The sequence below is a fragment of the Rana temporaria genome, chromosome 12 (assembly GCF_905171775.1).
Source record: "Rana temporaria chromosome 12, aRanTem1.1, whole genome shotgun sequence".
NCBI lineage: Eukaryota > Metazoa > Chordata > Amphibia > Anura > Ranidae > Rana > Rana temporaria.
In genome coordinates, this window is record NC_053500.1 from 47,125,940 (window position 1) to 47,148,967 (window position 23,028).

At 44.1% G+C, this 23,028-nt stretch overlaps 1 protein-coding gene across 5 annotated transcripts in view; it reads right to left on the bottom strand.

Annotated features, from left to right (window-relative positions):
- GRB7 (growth factor receptor bound protein 7) overlaps positions 1-23,028 on the bottom strand; it is a 252,688-nt gene that overhangs the window by 197,085 nt on the left and 32,575 nt on the right. Inside the window, exon 1 of one of the 5 annotated variants that reach the window (XM_040330147.1) lies at positions 13,820-13,911. The exons of 3 other annotated variants lie outside the window; for them this stretch is intronic. The gene's annotated coding sequence lies outside the window, so the exon portion shown is untranslated. Of the gene's footprint in view, positions 1-13,819; positions 13,912-23,028 lie in introns of those variants that run through there. One more of the 5 variants, XM_040330148.1, reaches the window with a different exon arrangement.

Below are 23,028 nucleotides of genomic sequence, written 5' to 3' on the forward strand. Positions count from 1 at the left end.
CCTTATTTTGACTCCCACTGATATTGCATGATTGTCTATTCATGTGACCTTGTTATGCACTATTTTTGCACATGTTTGCAAATTGCAAAAAATAAAGAAATTACAAAAAAGAGGGAAAAAATAAGTCAATTTTAGACTTCTCTATTCTCAGGGTGACAACACTACAGTGATTTCACTGCAGAACGAACAGCGTTGTCACCCTATTAAAGAAAGTGAAATATCAAAGGATCTACTTATGGGGAGTATCTGAGAAACATAAATATTGACAGACTACATTGTACAGTATATGGAATTTCTGATTCTGCTCATAGTTGGGGTTAGTTTTTTTTCCCCAATCATACTTACCTAGGTGGATGCAGCACCATTTCCATGCTGCATCTGTCCCCCGCCAACTCTAAGACTGATAACTGAGCGATCTAACATGGAAGATCGTTCGGTTCTCAAGGCTCCTTGAGCAAAGAGCCAGTAGCCAGGGCTGGACTGGGACAAAAATTTGACCCTGGACTTCATCCAGACTGGCCCACTTTGACAGGTCTCTCCCATCACGGCCGGACAACTCCCACACCCCCCCCCCCGGCCACCCAAGCCCCCTCTCCCCCTTCACTAGCCATTCTACTTTATTGTAGTAGAACGGCTGGTACTGGTACTCTTATAGGCAGTACCAGTGGGGAAGCTAGACATTATTATTTCACCCGCGGCAAAGAATCAGTTCAGTGTCCCCCCTTATGGGACAAGATTAGGCAGAAGTGAGAAACTCCCAGGCCATAGCTGTTGAGTCAGCTGTCTGTCCCCTCCCCTATGCTCCTCTATTGTCCCCCTGCTCCTCGGGTTCTCCTTTTGCTTCTCTGTTCCCCCCAGGTGAGCGCTGCGGGGAGAGGAGGTAAGCGCTGCGGGAAGGGAGAGACAGAGGAGCAGAGGGGGAGGCGGTCCGCTGTCACTGAAGCCGGCCCACTGAGCCATGGGCCCACCGGGAAACTCCCTGTAGTCCCAATGGCCAGTCCATCCCTGCCAGTAGCTGTCAGTCACAGCTCTCTGCTGTATCCTCCCCCCTCACGCTCACTGGAGCGCTGGGCTGTGGAGGGGGTGGGAGCAGCTGGCTCAGGCTCTCAGTGGCTCGCTGAGAGGCTGAGCCAGGTGCCAAGCCAGGCATGTGGGTGGATACTGACCATTTGGTTGCGACCCTTCCAGAGCCTGGACCGGCTCTGTGACATCAGCTGACAGCAGGCCTTAGTCTGCTGTCTGCTGAAAATGGGGCACAGGAGTGAAAAACAAACTGCACTTCTGTGATCCACAGGAGAAGTACAGCCAAACAAGCTTTGGCTGCACTTATCCTTTAAGCAGGGTTGTTAATAAATGCTAATCATATTGCCCGACACTAGAGGTGGCCACTAGTAGGAGCAGTTACTATTATCTATGCAGAATAGAGTAAGCAAAATATGGGAACAGCAAGCAAGTAAAGTCATGTCAACCATAAGTGACCTGAGGTTGACCAGAGAGTCATGTCAACCATAGGGGACCAGAGGTTGACCACAGGTGGCCAACCATAGAATTATTGTTACCATAGATGATCAAAACGAACTATAAAAATAGAAATTTCCTATTAAGTACAATATTAGGCTTGTCAGAAACTTGCATTTAGCTTTTTAGTGCATTTCATAATCACTTAGAAGCTAATCTTCATAATGTCATTGATTCCAGGAAAACAAGCCTCATGGGATCGGCACAATTTCCTACAACAAGTGCTATGAAGACTGAGGAAGGGAAGACAGGCAGGAATAAATCTCAGGGGATTAGAGGAATCAGAGAACACAGAGATGAGAATACGAAATTAAAACTTTGGCACAAAGTGCCCCTGGGGTAAAGAAAAGGCTGTCAGCAGGACAGGCGGCTGCAGTTATGGCCCCGATATATTCTATATAGGAACATTATTTAAAACTCTTATTTAGATAAACAAAATAAAAAACAATTGACCATACGCTATTCAATTTATCAAGCTTCGTGGTGATTAAAGGCAATTTCCTCTAAAACCGTTGGCAAGTTAGCATACTTGCTGGCTTCGTATATTCCTTAAACACTCCATTGGCATCCATATTTGCCAGTTCTGTTGAGCTGCGTGGATATTAAAAAGTCAGTTGATGGTGTCACGCTCCCTGAGATGCGTTCTCAAGGTATGAACTCACCAGAATAAACCTCAAGGTATGAACTCACCAGAATAAACCTCAAGGTATGAACTCACCAGAATAAACTGGGGAGTCCAGCTGAAAGAATGACACCTTCATTATGGCCTTGTGCAAGTGGGTGGAGGGAGGATTACTGCAAGGAAATCTTTACAAGATATTATCAGAGTCAAGTAATTTAAAGCTGAACTTTAAGCTGCAATTTCCCCACAATGCTTTTCCAGTACTTAAACAAAATGTGTGTCATACATATACTGTATATACAGTAACCCACAAAAGTGAGTACACCCCTCACATTTTTGTAAATATTTTATTATATCTTTTCATGTGACAACACTGAAGAAATGACACTTTGCTACAATGTAAAGTAGTGAGTGTACAGTTTGTATAACAGTGTAAATTTGCTGTCCCCCTCAAAATAACTCAACACACAGCCATTAATGTCTAAACCACTGGCAACAAAAGTGAGTACACTCCTAAGTGAAAATTTTCTAAATTGGGCCCAATTAACCATTTTCCCTCCCCAGTGTCATGTGACTCATTAGTGTTACAAGGTCTCAGGTGTGAATGGGGAGCAGGTGTGTTAAATTTGGTGTTATCGCTCTCACTCTCTTACTGGTCACTGGAAGTTCGACATGGCACCTCATAGCAAATAACTCTCAGGATCTGAAAAATAGAATTGTTGCTGTACATAAAGATGGCCTAGGCTATAAGAAGAATGCCAAGACCCTGAAATTGAGCTGCAGCACAGTGGCCAAGACCATACAGTGGTTTAACAGGACAGGTTCCACTCCGAACAAGCCTTGCCATGATCGACCAAAGAAGTTGAGTGCACATGCTCAGCTTCATATCCAGAGATTGTCTTTGGGAAATAGATGTTTGAGTGCTGCCAGCATTACTGCAGAGGTTGAAGGGGTGGGGGGGTCAGCCTGTCAGTGCTCAGCCAATACGCAGCACACTGCATCAAATTGGTCTGCATCGCTGTCATCCCAGAAGGAAGCCTCTTATAAAGATGATGCACGAGAAAGCCTGCAAACAGTTTCGAACAGATAGGAAAAACTGCCGCTCCATTGAACTTCAATGCTTAGTCATAGCTATTAGCTATGACTAAGCATTGAAGTTCAATGTGAAATGCGTCAGCTGTTTTGTTCCCACTGTATGCTGTTTTTTGTAGTGCATTTTTCTTTTTTTACCCAATAAAGGGCAAGTCTTTTTTAGACATTGGAGTGCGGCTGTCCATATATTTTCCTTCCCTTGCATACCCCACAAACAGTTTGCTGAAGACAAGCAGACTAAGGACATGGATTACTGGAACCATGTCCTGTGGTCTGATGAGACCAAGATAAACGTATTTGGTTCAGATGGTGTCAAGCGTGTGTGGCGGCAACCAGGTGAGAAGTACAAAGACAAGTGTGTCTTGCCTACAGTCAAGCATTGTGGTGGGAGTGTCATGGTCTTGGGCTGCATGAATGCTGACGGCACTGGGGAGCTACAGTTCATTGAGGGAATCATGAATGCCAACATGTACTCTGACATGAGCATGATCCCCTCATGCATGATCCCCTCCCTTTGGAACTGGGCCGCGGGGCAGTATTCCAACATAATAACGACCTCAACACACCTTCAAGACGACCACTGCCTTACTAAAGAAGCTGAGGGTAAAGGTGATGGACTGGCCAAGCATGTCTCCAGGCCTGAACCCTATTGATCATCTGTGGGGCATCCTCAAACAGAAGGTGGAGGAGCACAAGGTCTCTAACATCCACCATCTCTGTGATGTCATCATGGAGGAGTGGAAGAGGACTCCAGTGGGAATCTGTGAAGCTCTGGTGATCTCCATGCCCAAGAGGGTTAAGGCAGTGCTGGAAAATAATGGTGGCCACACAAAATATTGACACTTTGGGCCCAATTTGGACATTTTCACTTAGGGGTGTACTCACTTTTGTTGCCAGCAGTTTAGACATTAATGGCTGTGTGTTGAGTTATTTTGAGGGGACAGCAAATTTACACTGTTATACAAGCTGTACACTCACTACTTTACATTGTAGCAAAGTGTCATTTCTTCAGTGTTGTCACATGAAAAGATAGAATAACATATTTACACAAATTGGAGGGGTGTACTCACTTTTGTGAGATACTGTATGTAATGGGTCTTTCCCTCTGAGTTGTAGTCAGGCAGCCTGTCGGGGAGTGACGAAGAGGTGGTGTACCCTTGAGCCATGTGGTCACGTGACTGGCACTAAGAGAAACCCAGAATTGAACTTTTGTGTCCTCCCCTGTGGGCTCCAGGCACCATCTTGGGAAAGCCTATGTCCAGCTGAGATACAGAGTTTTAATGCCATTTAAGGACACAGATGTGCTATAAATAGTATGATCTGCGTCACCAAGGGACCCTGGAATGAAAGTTCAAGTTAGGGACAGGAACCTGTTTGGCAATGTCAGATAAGGATTGGAAGCTATTGTGTCCTGCTGGTGGAATGGATGCGGAATGAGGAAGATCAGGTATATCCGAGTTCAAGACCCATGTGGATAAATCAGTGAACAGGGAATGCCATCCAGCAGACACTGCGGAAAGTGGCACTGGCCCTTTTCCATGGAAAATCCCTTTCCTCGAGGAGCCATTTCAGAGGAACTGTAAGTAGTTGCTATGAATTGGAAGCCAAGAGAGGTATCTTCTCCTGTAACGGGCAGTCCTTACAGAGAACTGGTACTCTGATCCCGGGCTGCGTGATGATGCCACTCCAGGGGACGGGCCTATGAAAGCCTACGCTCACAAAAAGTGGGTCGAATAACACTTGAATGGCTGTCATTCAATCCGGAAGACTGAAGACATCTAGTGGTGGAAAGGATTAATGACCGGAAGCTCCAATTTAACATAGATATTCCAGGTGTTTTATTTGTTCTTTCCTTATTTTGTTTCTTAAAAGCTCTGCTTTTTAGAGCCGGTTCACACAGGCGTGACTCGTCAGGCGACTTAGCTGCCTGACAAGTCGTGCGCCGTTCTGTACAATGGAACCGTTCTAATTGGAGTGGCGCAAGTCACTCTGACTTAGAAAAAGGTTCCTGTACTGTACTTTGGGACGAATTCAGGACGACTTGCAGGTTTTTGCAAGTCGCCTCTGAAGTTGTGGGAAGATCGCCTTGCCGAGTCGCTCGGCAAGTCATGCTGCCCCTGTGTGAGCCGAATCTCAAATGACTCCTGTTTAGTCTCGGCTATACTATTGATTTTGTTTGGATTGGCCTTTGGTTTTTCAGAAATTCCATACGGATGTTTGATCGAAATTCCACTGATGTATGGCCAGCTTTGGATACAACTGAAATCTGTGGCATCGGTTGCAAAATTTTAAAGACTGGGAAATACAACCAACTAATTTTTGCACCTCTGACTATTCAGCTTTATAAACCAAATTAATGCGACGGTTGAAAATGTTGTGTTGGGTTGATGGTGATCACTATGCAGATGGACAAATCTCTTGTCTTTCTTTTAAATCAATAGATCTGTTTGTGCATAGCCAGCTTTAGCTAATACATGGTTCTAACACAATAACAACGCATTATTAGATGCTACACAGCAAGCTATGGATCCTCAGGTAATACATGGTTCCCACACCATAACCACACATTATTAGATGCTACACAGCAAGCTATGGATCCTCAGGTAATACATGGTTCCCACACCATAACCACGCATTATTAGATGCTACACAGCAAGCTATGGATCCTCAGGTAATACATGGTTCCAACACCATAACCACGCATTATTAGATGCAACACAGCAAGCTATGGATCCTCAGGTAATACATGGTTCCCACACCATAACCACACATTATTAGATGCTACACAGCAAGCTATGGATCCTCAGGTAATACATGGTTCCCACACCATAACCACGCATTATTAGATGCTACACAGCAAGCTATGGATCCTCAGGTAATACATGGTTCCAACACCATAACCACGCATTATTAGATGCTACACAGCAAGCTATGGATCCTCAGGTAATACATGGTTCCAACACCAAAACCACTCATTATTAGATGCTACAGAGCAAGCTATGGATCCTCAGGTAATACATGGTTCCCACACCATAACCACGCATTATTAGATGCTACACAGCAAGCTATGGATCCTCAGGTAATACATGGTTCCAACACCATAACCACGCATTATTAGATGCTACACAGCAAGCTATGGATCCTCAGGTAATACATGGTTCCAACACCATAACCACGCATTATTAGATGCTACACAGCAAGCTATGGATCCTCAGGTAATACATGGTTCCAACACCATAACCGCGCATTATTAGATGCTACACAGCAAGTTATGAATCCTCAGGTAATACATGGTTCCCACACCATAACCACGCATTATTAGATGCTACACAGCAAGCTATGGATCCTCAGGTAATACATGGTTCCAACACCATAAACACGCATTATTAGATGCTACACAGCAAGCTATGGATCCTCAGGTAATACATGGTTCCCACACCATAACCACGCATTATTAGATGCTACACAGCAAGCTATGGATCCTCAGGTAATACATGGTTCCAACACCATAACCACACATTATTAGATGCTACACAGCAAGCTATGGATCCTCAGGTAATACATGGTTCCCACACCATAACCACGCATTATTAGATGCTACACAGCAAGCTATGGATCCTCAGGTAATACATGGTTCCAACACCATAAACACGCATTATTAGATGCTACACAGCAAGCTATGGATCCTCAGGTAATACATGGTTCCCACACCATAACCACGCATTATTAGATGCTACACAGCAAGCTATGGATCCTCAGGTAATCAGGGCCGTCTTTACCGCAGGGCAAATGGGGAAGGTGCCCTGGGCCCTGTCACTGTTGGGGGCCCAAAGCAACCCCCTTTGAAAAAAAAAAATTTTTTTTTATTTTTTTTTTAGGGGTCCGGAGGCCCCCAGGGGCCCGGAGGACCCCAGGTCCCCAGATGGCAACCCCCCTTTTTTTTATTTATTTTTAAATAATAAAAAAAAAATTATATATTTTTATTAAAGGGACAATTTTTTAATATATTTTTATTTTATTATTTATTAAAGGGACAATTTTTTTTAGAGGTCTGGGGGTCCCCAGGGGCCCATAGTTCCCCAGGGCCCCGGATGACAACCCCCCTTTTTTTATAAAAAAAAATCTTTTTATTTATATATTTATATATATATAAAAATGTTTATTATTATTATTATTATTATTATTATTATTATTATTATTATTATTATTGGACCCAGAGGTCCCCAGGGCCCCGGATGGCAACCCCCCTTTTTTTTTATAAAAAAACATTTTTTTTATATATTTTATTTCTTTTTTTTCTTTTTTTATATATATATATATATATATATAATTTTTTTTTTATTAAAGGGCTCAGAGGTCCCCATGTGGCAAACACCGTTTATCTTTTTTATAAATGTTTATTTTTTTATTTTTGTTTATATGTTTTTTTTATTTATTTTTTATTTAAGGGCCCAGAGGTCCCCAGGGCCCTGGATGGCAAACCCCCCCCCCTTTTTTTTATAAATGTTTCTTTATATATTTTTTTTATTAAAGGGCCCAGAGGTCCCGGATGGCAACCCCCTTTTTTTTGTAATTTATTTTTATTAAAAAAAATATTAAAGGGCCCAGAGGTCCCCAGGGCCCCAGATGGCAACCCCCTTTTTAAAATATATTTTTTATATATATTTTTTATTTCTTTTTTTCTTTTTATTAAAGGGCCCAGAGGTCCCCAGGGCCCCGGATGGCTACACCCCTTTTTTATATATATTTTTCTTTATTTCTTTCTTTTTTTGTAAAGGGGCCCCCCGCTTCTAAATTTGCGGCAGCCCCCCCCCCCTGCTTCTCAATTTCAGGTGGCAGCACCCCCCATCCCGGTTCTCTGCTCCAGGGGGCACATGCCTGAAGCTGTGTAAGTGGCCCCATAATTCCTGATGGGGGCCCTGCCTCCCGTTAAGCCCCTGTGCTGCCCACAAATCAGGCTGAAAATCATCAGCGTCACGCAGCCAGTGACAGTACTGCTTCCCTTCCCAGTGTTTTAAAATGTACAGCACCCCTGGCTTCCCTTTAGACATGCACTTCTCCCTTCCTGCCACTGGGTGCTGCTTGCATATAAAAGTGAATTAGAATGTGATTTTATAACATCCCCAGTTTGCTCTTCCTGAGGCTGACTTCTTCATGTCCTGCTCCTCAAGGTATGTCACTGTTTGCTAATCTATATTGTAAATAGAAGTTTTCTGTAGAGTGTGCCCAAAGTCTTTATAATATTTGATGATTCACTGCAGGTCTGGTCAGTGTTTTAAAAAGTTCCTCTATTTTACACATGGCATGGCATGGGGGTTACAGCACCGTCTGTCCATTCTGCTTTAGCACCATGGGACCCCCATGCCATGCCATGTGTAAAATAGAGGAACTCTTTAAATCACAGACCAGACCTGCAGTCCAGGCTGAGTAAGGCCTCAGAGAACATGGCATTACTGTCTGTATTTAACTGCTTGATGGGCTTATTTTGGGCCTGGCTGGTTCACACGTATGTGTTTTGGTGGCCCACATTTGCGCAGGCACAGCAGCCCATTCATTTGAATGGGCCGCCATGCCTGCGTTTCCTGCAAAGAAAATCGCATGCCTCATGTAATAGGCTGCGCACACGGCACGCCTATGCCCATCAAGCACTGAAATACAGCACTGTCTGTCCATTCTGCTGTCTGCTGTGACTTATCTGCAGTTCCCGCACTGTCACACTTGCTGCATTTTTAGACGTTTAGGTCACGCTTTTAAAAACACAGTGCGTTTGTGTGTGCAAGAACTGCAGGTAAGTAGCATGGTGCAAGAACTGCAGGTAAGCAGCATGGTGCAAGAACTGCAGGTAAGTAGCATGGTGCAAGAACTGCAGGTAAGTAGCATGGTGCAAGAACTGAAGGTAAGTAGAATGGTGCAAGAACTGCAGGTAAGTAGCATGGTGCAAGAACTGCAGGTAAGTAGCATGGTGCAAGAACTGAAGGTAAGTAGCATGGTGCAAGAACTGCAGGTAAGTAGCATGGTGCAAGAACTGCAGGTAAGTAGCATGGTGCAAGAACTGCAGGTAAGTAGCATGGTGCAAGAACTGCAGGTAAGTAGCATGGTGCAAGAACTGCAGGTAAGTAGCATGGTGCAAGAACTGAAGGTAAGTAGCATGGTGCAAGAACTGCAGGTAAGTAGCATGGTGCAGGAACTGCAGGTAAGTAGCATGGTGCAAGAACTGAAGGTAAGTAGCATGGTGCAAGAACTGCAGGTAAGTAGCATGGTGCAAGAACTGCAGGTAAGTAGCATGGTGCAAGAACTGAAGGTAAGTAGCATGGTGCAAGAACTGAAGGTAAGTAGCATGGTGCAAAAGCAGAATGGATCTCAAGGCAACTGTATTTTTAAAATTCTGAATGCACCTTTTTTCTGCAGGAAACGAAGGCATGGCGGCCATTCAAATCACAAATGAGGACCACCAAAACATACATGTGAACCAGCCAGGCCCGAAATAAGCTGGAGGGGGGCCCAAAAAAAATGTTTGCCCTGGGCCCAAACCATATTAAAGACGGCCCTGCAGGTAATACATGGTTCCAACACCATAACCACGCATTATTAGATGCTACACAGCAAGCTATGGATCCTCAGGTAATACATGGTTCCAACACCATAAACACGCATTATTAGATGCTACACAGCAAGCTATGGATCCTCAGGTAATACATGGTTCCCACACCATAACCACGCATTATTAGATGCTACACAGCAAGCTATGGATCCTCAGGTAATACATGGTTCCAACACCATAACCACGCATTATTAGATGCTACACAGCAAGTTATGAATCCTCAGGTAATACATGGTTCCCACACCATAACCACGCATTATTAGATGCTACACAGCAAGCTATGGATCCTCAGGTAATACATGGTTCCCACACCATAACCACGCATTATTAGATGCTACACAGCAAGCTATGGATCCTCAGGTAATACATGGTTCCAACACCATAACCACGCATTATTAGATGCTACACAGCAAGCTATGGATCCTCAGGTAATACATGGTTCCAACACCATAACCACACATTATTAGATGCTACACAGCAAGCTATGGATCCTCAGGTAATACATGGTTCCAACACCATAACCACGCATTATTAGATGCTACAGAGCAAGTTCTGCTTTCTCAGCTAATACATGGTTCCAACACCATAACCATACATTATTAGATGCTACAGAGCAAGCTCTGGATCCTCAGGTAATACATGGTTCCAACACTATAACCACGCATTGTTAAGGCCCATACACATGATCAGACTTTTTGGCAACAACCGTCCGACGGGCGTGTTTGATCGGACAATGCGACCGCATGTATGCTCCATCGGACAATTGTTTTCGTTTTTTCACCGGACAAATGTTCGCTGTGAATGCTCTCAAACTTTCTAGCAACAAATGTCCGATGGAGGATAGTCCGATAGTGTGTACACAAGTCCATCGGACTAAAGCCCAAAGTACAGACACGCATGCTCAGAACCAATGCTAAAGATCAGACAATAGCATCAGAAGTTGCCCAAAGGGTGGCGGTAAAGAGCTGAAAAGACATGTGATTTGGTGAATGTTGGCTGAAAAAGTTCTGCCGTGTGTATGCAGAATAAGTTCACGACCAACTCCCCTTCGGACCAAAATCCACAGAAAAGTCAGATGGAAGTCCGATCGTGTGTACGAGGCTTTAGATGCTACAGAGCAAGCTCTGGATCCTCAGCTAATACATGGTTCTAACACCATAACCACGCATTATTAGATGCTACAGAGTGAGCTTTGGATATTCAGCTAATTTATGGTTCCAACACTATAATCAGGCATTATTAGATGTTACAGAGCAAGCTCTGGATCCTCAGCTAGCACATTGTTCCAAGACCATAACTACACATTATTAGATGCTACAGAACGAGCTCTGCATCCTCAGCTAATACATGGTTCCCAAGACCATAACCACACATTATTACTGTAGATGCTGCAGAGCAAGCTCTGGATCCTCAGCTAATACATGGTTCCAGTTTTTTGCTAAAGTCTTTTATACTAAGGTGTTTAGGTTTTCTCAAATGAGCAACTATAGATGCTTTATAATGACTTGACGCCTGTGGAAATGTATATATTAATATGTGTTGTATTTGTAATATTAATGCCTATTCCATATTGACTTAAAACATTGCTAGCCTTACACTTTTAACTATGTTCTCAATATTTATGATACTTTGTGTGCTACCTTTAAGGCCCTGGTGAAACGCATAGGCCACATCTCTGACACTTCATACCAGGACCCGCACACACTGGACCCAGGAAATAGTAAACTGTATATTCTTTCTTGGATTGTAATAGTTTTTAAAATCTCCATCCATGGATGACAAATAAAGTTTTTCTATATTCTTTTTAAACTGTGTTATACATCATTATTTATACTCCACGAGGGCACACTTAAAGTCCCACCCTACCTTACTTTGAATCTATATTGTAATACATGGTTCCAAGACCATAACCACACATTATTAGATGCTACAGAGCAAGCTCTGCATCCTCAGCTAATACATGGTTCCAAGACCATAACTACACATTGTTACATGGTACAGAGCAAGCTCTGCATTCTTAGCTAATACATGGATTAAACATCGTAACTATGCATTATCAGATGCTACAGAGCAAGTTCTGGTTCCCTAGCTAGTACATGGATTCAACATCAAAACTATGCATTATCAGATGCTTCAGAGCAAGCTCTACATCCTCAGCTAATACATGGTTCCAACATCATACCCACACATTATTAGATGCTACAGAGCAAGCTCTGGATCCTAAGCCAATACATAGATTCAACATAGTAACTACGCATTATCTGATGCTACAGAGCAAACTCTGCATCCTCAGCTAATACATGGTTCCAACACCATAACCACACATTATTAGATGCTACAGAGCAAGCTCTGGATCCTCAGCTAGCTCATGGTTCCAAGACCATAACTACGCATTGTTAGATGCTAAAGAGCAAGCTCTGCATTCTCAGCTAATACATGGTTCCAACATTATAACCACACATTATTAGATGCTACAGAGCAAGCTCTGGATCCTCAGCTAGCACATGGTTCCAAGACCATAACTACGCATTGTTAGATGCTACAGAGCAAGCTCTGCATTCTCAGCTAGCACATGGTTCCAACATTATAACCACACATTATTAGATGCTACAGCGCAAGCTCTGCATCCTCAGCGAATACATGGTTCCAACAACTTCCAATTATTAGATCCTACAGAGTAAGCTATAGATCCTTAGCGAATACATGGATTCAACATTATAACTACGCATTGTTAGATGCTACAGAGCAAGCTCTGCATCCTCAGCTAATACATGGATTCAACATCATAACTACGCATTATCAAATGCTACAGAGCAAGTTCTGCATCCTCGGCTAGCACGTAGTTCCAAGACCATAACTACGCATTGTTAGATGCTACAGAGCGAGCTCTGAATCCTTAGCTAATACATGGATTCAACATCATAACTTTGCATTGTTACATGCTACAGAGCAAGCTCTGGATCCTCAGCTAATACATGGTTCCAACATCATAACAATTAATTATTTAATGCTTGTAAGCTAGCAATCCCCAGATATTCCAGAACTACAAGTTTCAGTATAGCTAGTAAAGCAGGGCATTCTGAGACTTGTATTTCCACTGACTGGAGCTAGAAAGCAGAAACCAGTACAACATAATCTGTACATCATAAAACAGATTAGATATAACGTGTGCTTTATCCCTATGTTACCTAACCTATTCTCCTATTCCTTTTTCTCTACTGCCATTTAAATATTTTATAGACAGATTTGCAATGAGTTTAGACTTTTTATACTATAAAGGTTCTTAGTTTTGGTCATGATTTGCAGACACGTACAGCCTAAATGGAGTTAAACTTTACTCTTAGTCATAGACTGCCATTAACTTGAATCTGTTAGTATTTTACAATCTGAGCTAATCCTCTGTAACGTGGCAAAGTAAGACTTCATAACTAGATAGGTTTTATAAGGTTAACTTACGATATATCGTATTTTATTTCATTAAAAAAAGGCACCAATCACTTGTTGTGTCTATTAGCAACCAACCATAAATGAGCATTTAGCAGCACACACTTTTATTGTCAGCGAAATGATATCCTCTTTGCTCTGGGTCTTTACTAACAACGAACTAAAACTAAAACTCAATTTGTGATCATGGCCAACTCAAAGGTTTTTAGGCTGCTGCTAAACTACAAGCCTCAGCATGTCCTCTTGGAACATGGTTCCCTAACAGTTAAAATCCTCAGCTTTCCTGTTCAGTCCTATCGTACATGAACTAGACTTCATCTAATGTATAACGATCGTAGCAGTTAAAGAATAGTTAACAAATCGTCGGTATTAGACCTCTATGCCTATACGTGTATCCAATCATGTCAGCTTAGGAAACACTCCTACTGATAACACACACTCGCTCATACACATAAGCAAAACACACGTTAATTCACACGGCTGGCTGGGTTACGTTATCTACGGGGGGCTCTCGTGAGCGAACGACAGTGACAAGTTCCTACCTGTACAAGTGACCAGTACAGAGATCCTGGGGGGGGCTCTTCACCAAGCAGAGAACTGGCAATTCCTGTTTATCCTCCTCTCTTTATCTACCTGTCTTGATTTACATGGGCACTCCTCTCAGGTGACATCACCTGGAAACCCTTCACCCGCCCTCTTAAAATATGAATCAGAGGCATCCTATTGAGTAGCCGGGCCTGGTGCTATGTGTGTGTTTTAGGACAGTGGGGCCGAGGCTGTGTCTACATCTACAGTGTTGGTGTAGACACATGTTGTGACCACCAAGAAGGTTGGATGTTTTGCATGAAGAGTCTACCGCACAAAAGACGTCACACATGTAGTTGTCTTCTATGCTCATATTTTACACTCCCTACTGAAGCTGCGTGAACTCTTGGACTGTCTCCAGTGCCCGTGAACAATCCTTTCCTCCTCCTCCTCTTCTGTCAGTTGGACGGGAATTAGCAGCCAAGCCTCATGTTTAGTAAGGGGGGAGGTTGGGGGGTGTCCAGGCTATGTGACAGACGACACATGCACCTACTGTACACATACATCACAGATCAACTGACCTTTGCGGGTCCTTGGGCTTAATCAAAACATCATAGCCTGGTGTAAATTGAGGTCATGCTATCCCGTGGATAATGCCAACACTCAGCTGCAGTCAGAATCGTGCGTTACACAGTGATTTTAAAGCCCCGTCTCACTTTTTGAAAAATATGACATTATAAAGCAAGACAACAGAACAGTGGTGTACTAACTGGGGGGCAGGGGGGAGGTCCGCCCCGGGTGACACACATTAGGGGGGGGGTGTGTCAGGCGGCACCCCCGTCCTCCCCTGGTACAGAAGAAGAAAAAAACTTTAAAGCTGAGCTCTAGGCAGATTTAAAAGACACAAATCAATGCAGCTCTGTAATCATTATTACAAGCATTTTTTTAGTCCATGAATTTGACCCGGCTACCAGCCTCATGCAGTCTCTGTAGAGCAGGGCTGGAGTGTGAGAGAAAGAAGCAGCACAAGGAGCCAATCAGTCCATGTGCCAACAAGAAGCATGCTGATAGGAGGAGAAAGCAGAGTGACAGAGGGAAAAGCCTATCACTGTGCTGTGTCTTCTTTTACTGTCCAGTAACAGACTGGGGTGGGTCCGGATGACCTGGGCAAGTGGGTTAAATGATGCTGGCTATCAGGCTGAGAATGTCTATCGGCAGAAAAAAGTACCGCAGCGGAAACCTCTAGACTAAAGGTGAATATTGCAGCAAAAGCTTTCTTTTAAAGCGGAGCTCCGCCATACAAAACATATTAAAAGCTAGCAGCTACAAATACTGCAGCTGCTGACTTTTAATATTAGGACACTTACCTGTCCTGGAGTCCACCGACGTCGGCAGCAGAAGACGAGGAATCGCTCGTCTATCTGCTTCCCCCACCACCATCCTCGGTGAGGGAACCAGGAAGTGAAACATTGCGGCTCCACTGCCCGGTTCCCTATGGCGCATGTGCGAGTCGCGCTGCGCCGTGCTCACTGGTCCCCGCTGTGTTCTGGGAGACAAGTGTTTCCCAGAACACAACGGGGGGGGGGGGGGCGGGATCTGACGTCCTGCCCGCAGTCTACCCGCAGACTGTGTGGCCGGAAGTGGGTGCAAATACCTGTCTTTAGACAGGTATCTGCACCCCCCTGAAAGGTGCCAAATGTGACACCAAAGGGGGGGAGGGTTCCGATGAGCGGAAGTTCCACTTTAGGGTGGAGCTCCGCTTTAAACACTATTATCTTAAAGTGATACTAAAGCTTCCCTTTAAAAAAACATGTCATACCACTGTGCAGTTCGTTTTGCACGGAGTGGCCTCGATCGCCCTCTTCTGGGGTCCCACGGCAGCTCTCGCGGCTCCTCCCCACATTAGATAACCCCCTTTTGGAAAGAGCTCTTCCGAGGGGGTTACCTTGCGGGCGCGCTCCCGTGTCATACACTCGGCGTCCATAGACGCCAAGTGTAGGCCCCGGCGGCTGCGTCATTGGATTTGATTGACAGCAGTATGAGCCAATGGCTGCGCTGCTATCAATCTATCCAATGAAGAGTCGAGAAGCCATGGAGAGAGCGACGCGGGATCGAGCCCGCCGAAATTCGGTGCTCAGGTAAGTAAAACCGGGGGCTGGGCGGCCGGACACCGCAAGATGTTTTTTCACCTTAATGCATAGGTTACATTAGGGTGAAAAAACACAAAGGTTTACAACCCCTTTAAAGCGGGAGTTCACCCGAAAAAAATAATTTAACATTCGATTGGGCCTAATTACGGGAAGCAGAATCGGGTGTTTTGATTAAAATCAATGCAGTACTTACCTTTTTTGAGATAGATGTTCTCCGCCGCTTCCGGGTATGGTCTTCGGGACTGGGCGTTCCTATTTAATTGACAGCCTTCCGACGGTCGCATACAGCGCGTCACGAGTTGCCGAACGTCGGTGCGGCGCTATACGGCGCCTGCGCACCGACGTTCGGGTACTGTCGAAAACTGGTGACGCGCTGTACGCGACGGTCGGAAGGCTGTCAATCAAATAGGAACGCCCAGTCCCGCAGCCTATACCCGGAAGCGGCGGGAGAACATCTATCTCGAAAAAGGTAAGTACTGCATTGATTTTAATCAAAACACCCGATTCCCGTAATTAGGCCCAATCTAATGTTAAAAATTTATTTTTTTGGTGAACCTCCAGTTTAAGTCCAATGGCAGGAATACACATGATAAGAAAAATCGGGTAAAATTTTCCGTTCTGTAAACGATCAGCCGATTTTCTACTCATTGATGCCCAGAAAGTTATACCCGATATGGATATTGTGAACAAAAAAGACAGATTAAAAAAAAATGGAAAAATTGTGTCGTATGATTTGCTAACGAACGATATTCTATTCGCTGGTGTGAAGGTCGTCCGTAAAACATCTCTAACATTATCACACATGAGCGGAACTAATAGACGACGCCACTTGTATGTGAGACATCAACACTGCGTTTAAAATCGATTGCTCTTTTAAAGATTTTTTTTGATTGGTTTGATTGATTGACGATGAGCGATCGGTCGATTTTCTAAGGCCGCATGCACACGGGCAGAAAAAAAATACCACTTTTAGCTTTTTTTATGTCTCTAAACACAGCTTAGTATTAGCCAGGGTTGATTTGCTAAAACTGTAACCCCCGTTCACACTGAATCCGACTTTGATATTGTGCAACTTCACTTGAAATTGCACGATTTCAAAGCCGTATGTCAGTTCAATTTCAACTGCCAACTTCAACTGCCAACTGCCACGGATATCTATGCGACTTCATGCACAGATGTCTATGCAAGTCGCACCTGAAATCGCCAAGAACTTCCTTTTTAAATCGGTGTGGAACCGCAAAGTCAGCAGTGCACCGGTTTAAACAGTTCCATTGCCGACAATAGGGTGCGACTTGTCCTTCGATTTGGACCTGTCAAGTCGCACCGGTGTGAATGGGGGCTCAGACTGCAAAATCTGGTGCAGCTGTGTACAGAAACCAATCATCTTCCAGGTTTTATTTATTTAAACACTTAACCACTTAAGACCCGGACCTTTATGCAGGTAAAGGACCTTGCCCCTTTTTGCGATTCGGCACTGCGTCACTTTAACTGACAATTACGCGGTTGTGCGGTGTGGCTCCCAAACAAAATTGGCATCCTTTTTTCTCACTAATAGAGCTTTCTTTTGGTGGTATTTGATCACCTCTGCGGTTTTTACTTTTTGCGCTATAAACAAAAATAGAGCGACAATTTTGAAAAAAATGCAATATTTTTTACTTTTTGCTATAATAAATATCCCCCAAAAATATATAAAAAAAATGTTTTCCTCAGTTTAGGCTGATACGTATTCTTCTACCTATTTTTGGTAAAAAAAAAAAATCGCAATAAGCGTTTATCGATTGGTTTGTGCAAAATTTATAGCGTTTACAAAATAGTTTTATTGCATTTTTATAAAAAAACTTTTTTTTACTACTAATGACGCGATCAGCAATTTTTTTCGTGATTTCGACATTATGGCGGACACATTTTTGGGACCATTGTAATTTTCACAGCAAAAAATGCTATAAAAATGCATTGTTTACTGTGAAAATGACAATTGCAGTTTGGGAGTTAACCACTAGGGGGCGCTGTAGGGGTTATGTGTGACCTTGTATGTTTTTCTAACTGTAGTGGGGTGGGGCTGGATGTGTGACGTCATTGATCTTGTTTCCCTATATCAGGGAACACACGATCAATGAAGCTGCCACAGTGAAGAACGGGGAAGCTGTGTTTACACACACCTCTCCCCGTTCTTCAGCTCCGAGGGCCGATCGCGGGACCGCGGGACTTTAAGTGCCCACGGCTGGGCACTTAAAGAGGACGTACATGTACTGTACGTGCTTGTGCCCAGTCGTGCCATTCTGCCAACGTATATCTGCAGGAGGTGGTCCTTAATTGGTTAATTGAACAAGCTGAACTTAGAAGCTGATTGGCTACCATGTACAGCTGCAACAGATTTTGCACTCTCCAGTTTTAGTAAATCGACCCCATTGTGTCCTTGCAAAGCTTGGCGTTTATATTCATATTTTAGACATATTTTAGAGCACTTTTTGCGAATCGGCACTGCGTCGCTTTAACTGACAATTGTGCGGTCGTGCAACGTGGCTCCTTTTGGTGGTATTTGATCACCTCTGCGGTTTTTATTTTTTGCGCTATAAACAAAAAAGAGCGTCAATTAAAAAAAAAAAAACACAATGGGCCAGATTCAGGTAGGAGATACGACGGCGTATCTCCAGATGCGCCGTCATATCAACTACCTGAATCTGGCCCATTGTGTTTTTTTTTTAATTGACGCTCTTTTTTCGTTTGACTAAGATATGACCGGCGTAAGTCTTTTACGCCGTTGTATCTTAGTTGCATATTTACGCTGGCCGCTAGGTGGCGCTTCCGTCGATTTACGCGAGGAATACGCAAATTAGGTAGATACGCCGATTCAGAAACGTACATCCGCCCGGCGCATTTTTTTACGTTGTTTACGTTAGGCTTTTTCCGGCGTAAAGTTACCCCTGCTATATGAGGCGTATCCTATGTTAAGTATGGACGTTGTTCCCGCGTCGAAAATTTTACGTTGTTTGCGTAAGTCGTCCGTGAATGGGGCTGTGCGTAATTTACGTTCAAGTCGAAAGCATTGGCTTTTTGCGGGTTAATTTGGAGCATGCGCACTGGGTTACTTTCACGGACATGCGCCGTTAGTCAAAAACGTCTATCACGTGGGGTCATGTTTTATTTTCATAAAACACGCCCACCTCTTCACAATTTGAATTAGGCGCACTTACGCCAGCAGATTTATGCTACGCCGCCGTAACTTAGGGCGCAGGTTCTTGGTGAATACAGAACCTGCCTCACTAAGTTACGTCGGCGTAGCGTATCGGAGATGCGCTACGCCCGCAGAAAAATAAGCCATTCTACCTGAATCTTCCCCAATATCTTTTACTTTTTGCTATAAATAAATATCCCACATTTAAAAAAATAAATAAAATGTTTTGCCGGGTCTGTTACCGGTCGCCTGATTGGCTGAAACGTCAGGCACTGTGATTGGATGCCTATCAGGCGTCCAATCATAAGAGAGGATGGGAGGAGAGGACGACGGGAGAAGATGCATGGAGGGGAGAAGACACCTGGAAGACACCGCTCGCCGTCACCCGCTGCCTTGAGACAGGGGGGGGATCACAGTGGCAGCAATGGATAGCACAGTGGGAGCATTTGATGGCACATTGGGAGCATTTGATGGCACAGTGGCAGCATTGGGAGCATTTGATGGCACAGTGGCAGCATTTGATGGGCACAGTTACAGTGGCTGCAATTGTTGGGCACAGTGGCTGCGTTTGATGGCACAATGAGGCTGCAATTTATATATATATTTTTTAATGTTTCAATTTGTTTGCTCCCCCGCAAAAAAATTTGAGCACCAGCTGCCACTGTACCCAGTTGTACACTACAATGCACCCCACCTACAACTTTGTTAAGCCGGGTGGTGCAGACAGGAGTAACCACGGCTTGAACTTCAGTTGATTCATGTGTGACTTCGTATTACAGAGTTCACAAAACCATGTCTGGTTGTACTACTTGTGTCCATTGTTGTTTTCCAGCTTGTGTACATGAGCAGAGCCAGGCCATACCGATAAAGGATGACACCAGTGATTCACAACGCAAAGACATAATTAGAAGCAACGCAAGATGACATTTCCTTGCCCCTCCCGACACAGGTGACAGTAACAACCAGGACAGATGTGTGGTTCATGCATGACATAGAATATAGGAATGTGAACTCATTGCTTGCACAGTATTACAGGATGGATTTTATGTGGCTACGGTTAATAGACTAGTGGAGCACATTCCTGACCTCTATGCTCTGCCTGACATCCGGGAGAAGAGTATTATAGGAAACTGAAAGCCTGGGGGACAGGTGTGTTCTGCACAAGGTACACACACGCCTCTTTTGTCTATTCACACAGGTGTATAGGGTTTGTGTGATGAGCCTTGGATTTGGCAATAAGGCATAATAGGCAATGTCAAGGACAGGTGATGACAAACAATGGCCCTGCAGGTATTCAGGAGCTACAAGTCCCAGCAGGCGTTGTCAGCTGGAACCATTAACAAAGGAATGGGATCGTTATGCAATTAGTGCGCAGATAACTGGAAATTAGTGGCGTACAAATAATTGCTTTGGGTCGTGGCATCATTTGCAAATCTGTCACTTTGGCTCCTCTCACACTAGCTGTAGCGCTCAATCAATTCTGAAAGGAGCTTTGATGGCATTAAAGTGCGGTTCCACCCGCGATACATTTTTTCTAAAAGTCAGCAGCTGCAAACACTGTAGCTGCTTTTAATAAGGACACTTACCTGTCCTAGGTGCCCGCAATGTCGCCCCCCCCCCCCCCCCCCTCGAGGCCAATTGCTCGATTTTTTTTCAGCTCCCAGCGCCGCCATCCTTACTGAGGGAAACAGACAGTGGAGCCTCGTGGCTTCGCTGCCCGTTTCCTACTAAGGCTGCATTCACACCTAGACGTATGTTACCGCGGCGTATTTTGCTGCGACAAATTGCGGCGTTTTGTCCCGCAATTTGCCGTAACATACACAGGAGGGGTGACAACATTGTTAGCTATGGCCGAACGCCGCCTGAAAAAAAGGTTCCGGGACTTGTTTTGGGCTTCAGGCGTTTCGGCGTTCGGCGTGAAGATGTGAACCATCTCCATAGCCGACAATGTAAACTCACCCCTCCAGCGTATGAGGGGCTGCTGCGGCGTCGCGCCACAGGAGTATATACGCCTAGGTGTGAATGGGCACTGAGTGTGCGTGAGTCTTGCTGCGCTTCTGTGAATGGGCGGCTTCTTTCTGGGATACACACAGTGTTTTTTTTTTCATTGTTTTGCAGGATTTTGGTGCATTTTTATTTTTTAGGGTGGACCTCCACTTTAACTGCTTGCCGACCAGCCGCCGATAGGCAGGTCGGCTCTGCTGGGCGAGAGCACATAGCTATACGTCGCCTCGCCCAGCAGCCAATAGGGACGCGCGTGCGACGCCGGAGGCGCTCGCCCCCCACTCCCGTACGCGTGCCCGATCGCTGCCGGGCACACGCGATCGCTCGTTACAGAGCGAGGACCGGGAGCTGTTCGTGTAAACACACAGCTCCCGGTCCTGTCAGGGAGAGAAATGCTGATCTTCTGTTCATACAATGTATGAACAGAAGATCAGACATTTCCCTCAGTCAGTCCACCCCCCCTACAGTTAGAACACACCCAGGGAACATACTTAACCCCTTCCCCGCCCCCTAGTGTTAACCCCTTCACTGCCAGTGGAATTTTTATAGTAATCCAATGCATTTTTATAGCACTGATCGCTATAAAAATGCCAATGGTCCCAAAAATGTGTCAAAAGTGTCCGCCATAATGTCGCAGTACCGAAAAAAAAAATCGCTGATCACCGCCATTACTAGTAAAAAAAAAATATTAATAAAAATGCCATAAAAATACCCCCTATTTTGTAAACGCTATAACTTTTGCGCAAACCAATCAATAAACGCTTATTCATTTTTTTATGAAAAATATGTAGAAGAATACGTATCGGCCTAAACTGAGGAGAAAACATTTTTTTTAATATATTTTTGGGGGATATTTATTATAGCAAAAAGTAAAAAATATTATTTTTTTCAAAATTTGACGCTCTATTTTTGTTTATAGCGCAAAAACTAAAAACCGCAGAGGTGATCAAATACCACCAAAAGAAAGCTCTATTTGTGGGGAAAAAAGGACGCCAATTTTGTTTGGGAGCCACGTCGCACAACCGCACAAATTGTCAGTAAAAGCGCCGCAGTGCCGAATCGCAAAAAGTGCTCTGGTCTTTGACCAGTAATATGGTCCGGGGGTTAAGTGGTTAAGGAGGTGATACTGCCACCTCCTGATGTCTGTTTCTTTTTGCCTTTTTTATTATCGAAGATCAATTTCATACCTCCCAACTTTTTGAGATGGGAATGAGGGACACCTATCAGAAAAAGTATGCGGGCATAGGACACACCCTTTCCACACCCCCTTAACCACTTAAGACCCGGACCATTATGCAGGTAAAGAACCTGGCCCCTTTTTGCGATTCGGCACTGTGTCGCTTTAACTGACAATTGAGCGATCATGCGACGTGGCTCCCACACAAAATTGGCATAATTTTTTTCCCACAAATAGAGCTTTCTTTTGGTGGCATTTGATCACCTCTGCGGTTTTTATTTTTTGGACTATAAACAAAAAAAGAGCGCCGATTTTAAAAAAATTCTATATTTTTTACTTTTTGCTATAATAAATATCCCCCAAAAATATATAAAAACATTTTTTTCCCTCAGTTTAGACCGATACATATTCCTCTACATATTTTTGTTGAAAAAAAAAAATCTCAATAAGCGTTCATTGATTTGCGCAAAAGTTATAGGCCCGGATTCACAAAGCACTTACACCGACGTATCTCAAGATACGCCGACGTAAGTACAAATGTGCACCGTCGTATCTATGCGCCGACCCACATACTAAGATACGCCTAAAAATAGGCTTCTTACGACCGACATAACTTGCCTACGCCGTCGTATCGTGGGCGCATATTTCCGCTGGGCACATTTTCCACTCCCATTGATTTTCTATGCACATATGCAAATGAGGGAGATACGCCGATTCACG